The sequence below is a fragment of the Triticum aestivum genome, chromosome 3A, assembly GCF_018294505.1.
Source record: "Triticum aestivum cultivar Chinese Spring chromosome 3A, IWGSC CS RefSeq v2.1, whole genome shotgun sequence".
Classification (NCBI taxonomy): domain Eukaryota; kingdom Viridiplantae; phylum Streptophyta; class Magnoliopsida; order Poales; family Poaceae; genus Triticum; species Triticum aestivum.
Genome location: NC_057800.1, coordinates 55,497,847 through 55,509,268, shown reverse-complemented (window position 1 = coordinate 55,509,268; position 11,422 = coordinate 55,497,847). Strand labels below are relative to the sequence as shown.

The following is an 11,422-nucleotide window of genomic DNA, read 5'->3' as shown; positions in this document are numbered from 1 at the left end:
GTTCCCTTTTTCCTTTGAAAAGATAGTGATTTTTTGTTGATATCTTTCGGTTTGGAGTATGGTTCTTGTAGCCTAGGAAGTGATAATACTCGCAAGGAATGGGAAACAGACATGTTATGTACATGTTTTAGATTATGAAATAGTTTCATTAAAACTAATCTATGAAACAGTGTTTGGTTCAGGTTGCTTCAAAAAGTTGTAGAGTATCAAACATTACTGGGGTTCTGCATTTCTTGAGGATATTTAAATGTTTCTTGAAGGAAATGGACTGCAAAGGAATATTTTAACTTGTTTCTTTTCTTTTGGTTGACTCTAACTTGTTTTAACATAAGATTCATGCCCATTGTTAAAGGGCATTCTTATAATGCGATGTGAAACTATGTGTCTTCTTGTAAAGCTATCATATGGCCTTTTTAGAGTTCGAATGAAGGGAAATATAATTCATATTAAAATGCAGGTTTTAACAGTTATGACATATAATTAATATATTATTGGCAGAACCGGTGCTTAAATGTAATCAAGAAAAACAAGTGGTCATGGAAATAGGGATGGAGGAGTAACATGCTTTTCCATTGTAAAGGGACAACTCTTCATCCCCAAGAGAACATTATTCTGTTCATAGTACTGGACGGAAACCTTTGCTGAAGGCCATAGGAAGGCAGCTTATTCAACAATAAGGTCGATTGTGGTAGCGAAAAGGGGAGGGCGGAGGGGATGAGGGGGTGTTCTGTTAGGATCCCGATAACGCCAGAAAGTTTGGGATTTGACGATGGCAAATCAAACGTTTTCGATGGCAATTTTAGTGACACGAGGATGTCAATTTTAGTTGGCAAGCATGGCAACTCCGTGCTCAGTGTATTTTTTTGCCAGAAAATTGTCTTGCGTGTCAACTAAACTTGCCATCCTCGCGTCACTAAAACTGCCATCGAAAACGTTCGATTTGCCATGGTAAAATCCTGAACGTTCAGGATTTGTCATTTCCGTTTTGTTAACATGCTGTGTGGAAACATATAACTTATTCTTCGGGACTATCCATACTATATTTTTTTCCTTCATATATTAATTTGGGACTAAAGGTTTATGTTAGGGTTTGCAAACTATTCTAACAAAAGTCATCAGAACTAAAGAGAAAGACCAGGCATATGAAAACAATATCTTGAAGAGGTAGAGAGGACACTGCAGAAAGGACGGTGGACACAAGCGAGGCGTTGAACCTCATAGTGGCTGAAGTTGAAGAGTGCATATGGTATGTGAGGACCACAAGAGTGTGTGCTAAGTCATTTGTTCGTGCACAAGCATTTCTTTCTACGAATGTTCCTTTTAGTTCAGCTAGTATAATTTCAAGAGGCAAAACAGTGCCAACTAAGGTATGCAACTATGACAAGGTAAAACATTTTTATTTCCAAGATGAACACTACCAGAATCTGAAATATTTCTGTGGGCTGAAAACAGACAGGAAAAGGGGGGAACCCGACAGGGAAAGTATTTCCTGTCGGTCACCCTTCAGGGAAAGACGACAGGGATAGCTTGATAGGGAAATTCGCTTTTTCCTGTCAGTCGGGCCGTATTGAAGAGTAGATGCCAAAGGCATGCTAGCTTATGACAATCCACCCGTATTGAAGAGTAAATGCTTTGGAATCACTCATGCATTCAGGGCATGCTAGCTTGCCATGGGTGCTCCACCCAGCAAACATACCAAAGGCAGGAAAGTCGTGGACTGACCATAGAAATGCCGCTTTCATTGGGAAGTTTACCTTGTGATAAGCATCCCATGTTTCAGCCCCCGCCCACAATTGCATCAGTTCATCAGCTAAAGGTTGCATTAGGACACTCAAATTTTACCAAGATGTTCAGGACCAGGGATAACAAGGCTAAGGAATATATACTCTGGTTTCAAGAGAATACCAGGTGGAAGGTTTAATAGAGCTACAAAAACAGGTCAGCAAGTATATGGAGCAGCATTCAACTAGTATGGTGTAAAACCATCACCAGCTATGACAAGACGGACCATCTTATCACTGTGCGACTGCATATGTAAAAGAAAGAAAGAGCTAAAAGCAACAGCAAAATAATGAAATCGGTCAAATATTAAACGGCATCAAGCATACAGTACTGTTCATTACCTTGACAATCAGCAGTTTAACTCTGTTTTCTTTCTGGTAAACAAGTGAAATAACTTCAGAAGTGTTGTAACCTGGGAGATGTAAGAAATAGATCTGACTTAGCCTTTATAAAACCATTGTGGCTGTACATAGTACTAGTAAGGGCCAGTTCTTAAACATGTCATCAAACTCATAAACACGGAGAGATCTCATAAACATGTCATCAGTCTCATAAACATACAAATTATATAGTACCAGAGAGATAAACACGGAGAGAGCATGAGGGAGAAGAGAGGCAGGGGCCGCGGAGCTTACCAGCAAATAGAAGGGAGGGCCGGCCGTGAGGGTGCCTCCTGCTGCCGGGCGGAGGGAAGAGAGGGCCGGGCAGGCGGGCGGCCGGTCGAGTCCTGCTGCCGGGCGCGTCCTGCTGCACGGCACTGGAGGTCGGCCCGGGCGGGGAGGAGTCGAGGAGGGGCGGCCCGGCGGGGAGGATTCGAGGAGGAGGGGCAGCCGGGTCGGGGCGCTGTAGCAGGGGGCTCCCGCCGGCGGATCTGACGACGCCGGAGGAGGTTGGGGACGAGGTGAAATGTGTGGACGTGTGTAGGCAAATGGGTGGACTAGGGAGTTTTTAGATCCAGGAAAGAGCAATATGCACCGGAAGTTCTAAAACTATCGGAAATGGGTGAACGGGAGTGCTTTAGATTGGGGGAAGAGTAATATGCACTGGAAGTTCTAAAACTATCGGATGTGTGTCATTTTAGTCCTATAATTTTGATATTGTGATTTTATGTCCTAAAACTATTGGACATGTATCATTTTAGTCCTATAACTTTGAAATTGCAGTTTTAAGTCCTAAAACTATTGGAGGTGTGTCAAATTAGTCCTATGCATCATTCTTGCCAACCTTTGCGCCAGCTTCACGGTTTTCTCGCACTCCTCGCGTTGTCCGGCGACAACAACAATTATCTACCTATCGCCATGATCGTGCCCAAACAACAACTTGCAGAACTAGCTCTACTGCAAGGGTGTCGGGGGAACAACAATGTCATGAGAGAGATCAAGAGGTGGGATGGCATCCTCCATCCCGATTGGCTCGAGGTCTCCCTATTGGCCCGATGAGGAAAAGGGATGTCGTCCTCCATGTCGACTGCCTTGGGGTCTCCCACGCGGCCGAGCCAAAGCTCTTAGCAAGGCTGCATTGCAGCTCATGGCCATGCAGATGATGGCATGCAGGTTGCAACGCACACTGCGACATGGAAGCATATGGACCAGTTTTAGGGAAGTAAACACATATAAAGGGATCAATTGAAAAAAAATGCACCATAGATGCTGGCCTTGCAAGCTTAGGACCTGAGACGAACAAACTTGCATAGTTTTGGGACCAAAAATTGCGGTTTTATAGTTATAGGACTAAATTGACACATCTCTAATAGTTTTGGGACAAAAACTGCAGTTTCAAAGTTATAGGACTAAACTGACACATCTCCGATGGTTTTAGGTCTTATGATGCATTTTACTCTTAAATCTTTTATGAATACCGATGATTTTCACAAGTTTAGCACTAAATATGGACTTGACTCTAGGATATTAGCCTCTTTTTATGAATCACTTGCTACTCATGTTGATCTCTCTAAAGAGAAGTGGTTTAAATATCATCCCCTTATTAAAGAAGAAATTAAAGAACGGGTTATAGCTAAAGGTAAAACTATCATTTACAATGTTAATCCAGTTGTGCCTACTGCTTATATTGAAAAATCACATTTCCCAATTAGGATAAATGAACATGCTAAGGTATCAACCGTGGTTCACAAAAGTAATATTAAAGCACCTAAAACCTCTGAACAAATCAAAGTAAAACCTAGTGTTGCTATGGTAATAGATCTCTTGGTCGAAAACATTGATGGGCATGTTATTTATTTTTGTGATGAAGCTGCTATTGAACAATTCCAAGTCAATGGTATTAATGTTATTGAAAAATCTCTGACACTAACTATTGAAAGTTTTCAACTACCTCTACCTACTGCCAAAAAGAAATATGACATACTTATTGTTGGGGATATACATATCCCCGTTGAGATAACTTAGTGTTTTACGAAAATTCTTCAGTTTCATGCTAATCGAAAATGGTTGTTAATAAGACTTGATCAACCTTGTTAATAAATCATTTTTGAGAGGTATAAAGTTGATGAATTTAGTAGGCACAACCTTCTGCTTCCACCTTTTGTTTTTTGTTTTTCTTGGTTAAATAAAATAAATTGTGATGTTTAGTCAGTTTTCTGAATTTTCCGTGCAATAAAAGTGGTCAAAAATAAAAAGTACTCAGAATGTCCTGAGAATTTAATACGATTTTTTCTGATTATTTCTGAATTTTCGGTACAAATAACATTAGAGGGGGTGCCCCTGGTGACCACAAGACACCAGGGCGCACCAGCAACCCCAGGCATGCCCTAGCTAGTGGGTTGTGGTCCCCACATGGGTCCCCTCACTTATCCCTTTAGCCCATGTCATCTCCTACCTCCAGAAAAAAATCACCATAGCTCTCTCTCTCTCTCTCTCTCTCTCTCTCTCTCTCTCTCTCTCTCTCTCTCGTGTTCTTGCTCTCAAACCCGCGGATTTCAATCTCTTTGCTCGAAGCTCCGTTTCTGAAACTGTTTTGGGGGATTGCTACTTGGTATGTGACTCCACTATTACTCCACTTAGTTTTTGCTTTAGTGGTTTATAGTTTGAATAATTAGCTACTCTTCACTAGTGGAAAAACAGCTAGCCACAACTATCATTGGTGGCGCGCCATTTCCCATCAACGCCAGCAGTATTTTTTCTAAATAGTGCTGGCGTAGGACAAATCAACATGCCAGTTGTATATGATTAGTGTTGACGTTGCTTTTCTTTGAAATGCCACAAATCTTTTGGCCCGTATATGCACTCACCGTTTGGAATGCACTGGTGGCGTTGCTTTTATTTGTGTTAATTTGTCAGTACTGGCGTCCGTCTGCTTTGTACGCCAAAACAATTTTCCATTTGATCAAGTGTTTTAAGTATTTAATTATTAAACTAGTCACAAAATAATAGAAATTTTATATTATGCCTTTTGTGATAATTAATTTTACTGTTTATCAATTTAGGAATGTTATTTCTTTACTAGCTACCCGTTCAAATTTATGTAAACAAAGTGTTGGTATTATATCATGATTGTTTTGACAAAGTGTTGGTATTTGATATATCTTGTTATTGCTCTCTAGTTGATTATGCTATTGATATGAGTTAATATAATTTCTAAGAGTTATTGTTAACATGGTTAGTCATAATCTTTGCTGAAAACCTGGGTGCTACTTAAGCTTATTTATGTAAACAAAAACAAAAGAGTTTGTTAAAGTTTTTCTTTATCACTTTCAGTTTGTCAACTGAATTTCTTGAGGACAAGCAAAGGTTTAAGCTTGGGGAAATTGATACGTCTCCGTCGTATCTACTTTTCCTAACGCTTTTGCTCTTGTTTTGGACTTTAATTTGCATGATTTGAATGAAACTAACCCAGATTGACGCTATTTTTGGCAGAACTACTATGGTGTTGTTTTTATGCAGAAATAGAAGTTCTCGAATTTGGATGAAACTTTTTGAAGAATTATTTTAGAATATATAAAAAATAATAGAACCAAGAACCACTGGAGGGGTGCCCTAGCTGGGCAAGATACACCAGGGCGCCCCCCCCCCCTTTGGCGCGCCCTGGTGGGTTGTGGTCCCCTCGTGGGCCCCCTGACCCTAATTCCAACTCCATAAATAACTATTTTCGGAGAAAAAAAGGAGAGGAAGTTTCATCACGTTTCACGATACGAAGCCGCCGCCACCTCCTGTTCTTCATCGGGAGGCCAGATCTGGAGCCTGTTCGGGGCTCCGGAGAGGGGAATCTTTGGTCTTGTCATCACCACCCCTCCTTCATCACCAATTCCATGATGCTCCCCACCAGGACTGAGTAATTCCTTCACATGCTCGCTGGTCGGTGAGGAGTTGGATGAGATTCATCATGTAATCGAGTTAGTTTTGTTAGGGCTTGATCCCTAGTATCCACTATGTTCTGAGATTTATGTTGTTATTACTTTTCCATGCTTAATGCTTGTCACTAGGGCCCGAGTGCCATGATTTCAGATCTGAACCGTTTATGTTTTCACTATTATATCTATGTTCTAGATCCGATCTTGCAAGTCATATTCACCTATTACATGTTATGATCCGTAAACCCCGGTGTGACAGTAATTGGGATACTTTTTGGTGATGGTCGTAGTTTGAGGAGTTCATGTATTCACTATGTGTTAATGCTTTGTTCCATTTCTCTATTAAAGGGAGGCATTAATATCCCTTAGTTTCCTTATGGACCCCGCTGCCACGGGAGGGTAGGACAAAAGATGTCATGCAAGTTCTTTTCCATAAGCACGTATGACTATTTACGGAATACGTGCGTACATTATATTTATGAACTGGAGCTAGTTTTGTATCGCCCTAGGTTATGACTTTTATGTGATGAATATCATCCAACGGATTCACCGATCCAATGCCTACGAGTTTTCCACATATTGTTCTTGCTAAGTTACTATTGCTACTAGTTTTGCTCACATCTCTACAAAACTCGATCAAGGTTGCTTAAGTAGTCATCAAAAGAAGTTCCATACACAGAAAAATCATCCATGAAAACCTCAACAATCTTTTCACAAAAATCAGAGAATATAGCGGTCATGCATCTTTGAAAGGTAGCAGGTGCATTGCATAAACCAAAAGGCATACGTCTATAAGCATAAGTTCCAAAAGGGCAAGTAAAGGTGGTTTTTTCTTAATCGGGTTGTGAAAAAGGTATTTGAAAAAAACCAGAATATCCAACAAGGAAACAAAAGTGTGTGTGCTTAGATAGTCTTTCTAACATTTGATCAATAAAAGGCAAGGGGTAATGATCTTTTCTAGTTGCTTTATTTATTTATTTTAAATCAATTGCCATTCTATAACCAGTAACAATTCTTTGTGGAATGAGTTCATTCTTATCATTAGGAACAACAGTAATGCCTCCCTTCTTAGGGACACAATGAACGAGACTTACCCATCTACTATCAGCTATGGGATAGATTATACCTGCTTCCAGAAGCTTTAGTATTTCAGTTCTTACCACTTCTTTCATCTTAGGATTTAAACATCATTGATGATCAATAACGGGTTTAGCATCAAGTTCCATATTAATCTCATGCTGACAGAGAGTGGGACTAATGCCCTTGAGATCATCAAGAGTATATCCAATAGCAGCTCTGTGTTTCTTTAGAATTTTCAATAATCTCTCTTCATGTTCTGAAAGGTTAGCACTAATAATAACAGGATATATCTTTATTTTCATCAAGATAAGCATATTTCAAAGTGTCAGGCAATTGTAATTCGAACACAGGATCACCTTTAGGTAGAGGTGGACCTCCTAGATTTCAATAGGCAAATTGTTTTTAAGCATAGGTCATTGTTCAAAGAAAATCTTATCTATCTCATTTCTTTCATGCACATGCATATCATTTTCATGGTCTAGCAGATATTGTTCTAAAGGATCAGTAGGAGGCACGGCAATAGAAGCAAGACCAATTATTTCATCCTTACTAGACAATTCTTTCTTATGATGTTTTCTACTGAACTTAGAAAAATTAAACGCATGAGATTCATTACAAAAACTAACACCAACAGTTTGTTTCTCACAACCTATTTTAGCATTAACGGTGTTCAAGAAAGGTCTACCAAAGATAATGGGACATAAGTCATCTTGTGGGGAACTAAGGACTAGAAAATCAGCAGGATATTTTATTTTCCCACACAAGACTTCAACATCTCTAACGATCCCAAGTGGTGTGATGGTGTCTCTATTAGCAAGTTTAATAGTAATATCTATGTCTTCTATTTTAGCGGGTGTTATGTCATTCATAATTTCTTGATATAAGGTAAAAGGGATAGCACTCACACTAGCACCTAAGTCACATAAACCATGATAACAATTATCCCCTATTTTAACTTAGACCACAGGCATGCCAACAACAGGTATATATTTATCTTTCTCATCGGGTTTGGCAATTCTAGCAGCTTCATCATAGAAGTAAATAGGATGCCCATCTATATTTTCTACCAAGAGATCTTTAACCATAGCAACAGTAGGTTCACTTTGATTTTTTCCGATGGCTTAATTTAGGTGCTCTAATATTGCTTTTATTGACCACGGTTGAAACCTTAGCATGTTTCTTTATCCTAACAGGAAAAGGTGGGTTTTCCATATAAGCAGTAGGTATAACGGGATCAACATGATAAATAATACTCCCTCCGTCCCAAAATTCTTGTCTACCGGTTCTTTAATTTCATCTTTAATAGGTGGGTGATATTTAAACCACTTCTCCATAGGGAGATCAACATGAGTAGCAAATGATTCACAAAAAGAGGCTACTATCTCAGAGTCAAGTCCATATTTAGTGCTAAACTTTTGAAAAGCATCGTTATTCATAAAAGATTTAACACAATCAAACTGTAGCTTAATACCTAACTCTTTACCTTCACCGAGTTCCCAATCTTCAGAGTTGCGTTTAATTCTTTCTAAAAGATCCCACCTGAATTCAATAGTCTTCTTCATAAAAGAACCAGTACAAGAAATATCGAGCATTGATGTCTGCTAGAACTACATCGGTATTTCCCCAAAGAGAAAGGGATGATGCAGCACAACAACGGTAGGTATTTCCCTCAGTGATGAGACCAAGGTTATCGAACCAGTAGAAGAACCACACAACACCACGTAAACATCTCCTGCACACAAAGAACAAATACTTGCAACCCGACGTCAGAGAGGGGTTGTCAATCCCTCACGGGTAAAAAGATAGATAAAATTGTAGTAGATTGGATAAATAGATCTCACGGGAATACGAGATAAAGTAAATAACAATAAATTGCAGCAAGGTATTTTTGGATTTTTGGATTAATAGATCTGAAAATAAAAGCAAATAAAAATAGATTGCAAAGGCAAGTATAATAAAGAAGAGACCCGAGGGTCGTAGATTTCACTAGTGGCTTCTCTCGAGAAAAATAGCAAACAGTGGGTAAACAAATTACTGTTGGGCAATTGATAAGACTTCAAATAATCATGATGATATCCTTGCAATGATCATTATATAGGCATCACGTTCAAGATTAGTAGACCGACTCCTTGATAACCCACAAATATAGGGGATCGCAACAGTTTTCGAGGGTAGAGTATTCAACCCAAATTTATTGATTCGACACAAGGGGAGCCAAAGAATATTCTCAAGTATTAGCAGTTGAGTTGTCAATTCAACCACACCTGGATAACTTAATATCTGCAGCAAAGTGTTTAGTAGCAAAGTAGTATGGAAGTAACGGTAACGGTGATAAAAGTAATAGTGAAAGTTTTGTAGTGATTGTAACAGTGGCAATGGAAAAGTGAATAAGCGAAGAACAATATGTAAAAATCTCGTAGGCATTGGATCGGTGATGGATAATTATGCCGGATGCGATTATTCATGCAACAGTTATAACATAGGGTGACACAGAACTAGCTCCAATGCATCAATGTAATGTAGGCATGTATTCCGAATATAGTCATACGTGCTTATGGAAAAGAACTTGCATGACATCTTTTGTCCTACCCTTCCGTGGCAGCGGGGTCCTATTGGAAACTAAGGGATATTAAGGCCTCCTTTTAATAGAGTACCGGACCAGAGCATTAACACATAGTGAATACATGAACTCCTCAAACTACGGTCATCACCGGGAGTGGTCCCGATTATTGTCACTTCGGGGTTGCCGGATCATAACACATAGTAGGTGACTATAGACTTGCAAGATAGGATCAAGAACTCGCATATATTCATGAAAACATAATAGGTTCAGATCTGAAATCATGGCACTCGGGCCCTAGTGACAAGCATTAAGCATAGCAAAGTCATAGCAACATCAATCTCAGAACATAGTGGATACTAGGGATCAAACCCTAACAAAATTAACTCGATTACATGATAAATCTCATCCAACCCATCACCGTCCAGCAAGCTACGATGGAATTACTCATGCACAGCGGTGAGCATCATGAAATTGGTGATGGAGGATGGTTGATGATGACGACGGTGACGGATTCCCCTCTCCGGAGCCCCGAACGGACTCCAGATCAACCCTCCTGAGAGAGATTAGGGCTTGGCGGCGGCTCCGTATCATAAAACACAATGAATCCTTCTCTCTAATTTTTTTCTCCCCAAACTGAATATATAGAGTTGGAGTTGAGGTCGTTGGAGCACCAGGGGGCCCACGAGGCAGGGGGCGCGCCGAGGGGGGGCAAGCGCGCCTACCCACCCTTGTGGACAGGGTGTGGGCCCCCTGGCCTTGATTCTTTTGCCAGTATTTTTTATTATTTCCAAAAATAATCTCCATGAAGTTTCAGGTCATTCCGAGAACTTTTGTTTCTGCACAAAAATAACACCATGGCAATTCTGCTGAAAACAGCGTCAGTCCGGGTTAGTTCCATTCAAATCATGCAAGTTAGAGTCCAAAACAAGGGCAAAAGTGTTTGGAAAAGTAGATACGACGGAGACGTATCAACTCCCCAAGCTTAAACATTTGCTTGTCCTCAAGCAATTCAGTTGATAAACTGAAAGTGATAAAGAAAAACTTTTACAAACTCTGTTTGCTCTTGTTGTTGTAAATATGTAAAGCCAACATTCAAGTTTTCAGCAAAGATTATGACTAACCATATTCACAATAACACTTAGGTCACATGTTTACTCATGTCAATGGCATAATCAACTAGCGAGCAATAATAATAAATCTTGGATGACAACACTTTCTCAAAACAATCATGATATGATATAACAAGATGGTATCTCGCTAGCCCTTTCTGAGACCGCAAAACATAAATGCAAAGCACCTTTAAAGATCAAGGACTGACTAAACATTGTAATTCATGGTAAAAGAGATCCAGTCATAGTCATACTCAATTTAAATTAATAGTAATGGATGCAAATGACAGCAGTGCCCCCAACTGGTGCTTTTTAATAAGAGGGTGATGACTCAACATAAAAGTAAATGGATAGGCCCTTTGCAGAGGGAAGCAGGGATTTGTAGAGGTGTCAGAGCTCGATTTTGAAATAGAGATAAATAATATTTTGAGTGGTATACTTTCATTGTCAACATAACAACTGAGAGATCTCGATATCTTCCATGCTACACACATTATAGGCGGTTCCCAAACAGAATGGTAAAGTTTATACTCCCCCACCACCAACAAGCACACTCCATGGCTGGTCCGAAACAACGGGTAC

The 11,422-nt window shown here is 39.8% G+C and overlaps 1 protein-coding gene across 4 annotated transcripts in view; it reads right to left on the bottom strand.

Moving 5' to 3' along the window:
• Positions 1–2,795, bottom strand: part of LOC123060233 (cysteine-rich receptor-like protein kinase 10) — a 42,601-nt gene extending 39,806 nt beyond the window's left edge. For all 4 annotated transcript variants that reach the window (XM_044482834.1, XM_044482835.1, XM_044482831.1 and 1 more), the window contains exons 1-2: positions 2,418–2,795; positions 2,124–2,194 (exon numbers count right to left, since the gene is read on the bottom strand). The gene's annotated coding sequence lies outside the window, so the exon portion shown is untranslated. The remainder of the gene's footprint in view (positions 1–2,123; positions 2,195–2,417) is intronic.
• Positions 2,796–11,422: the final 8,627 nt, after the last annotated feature.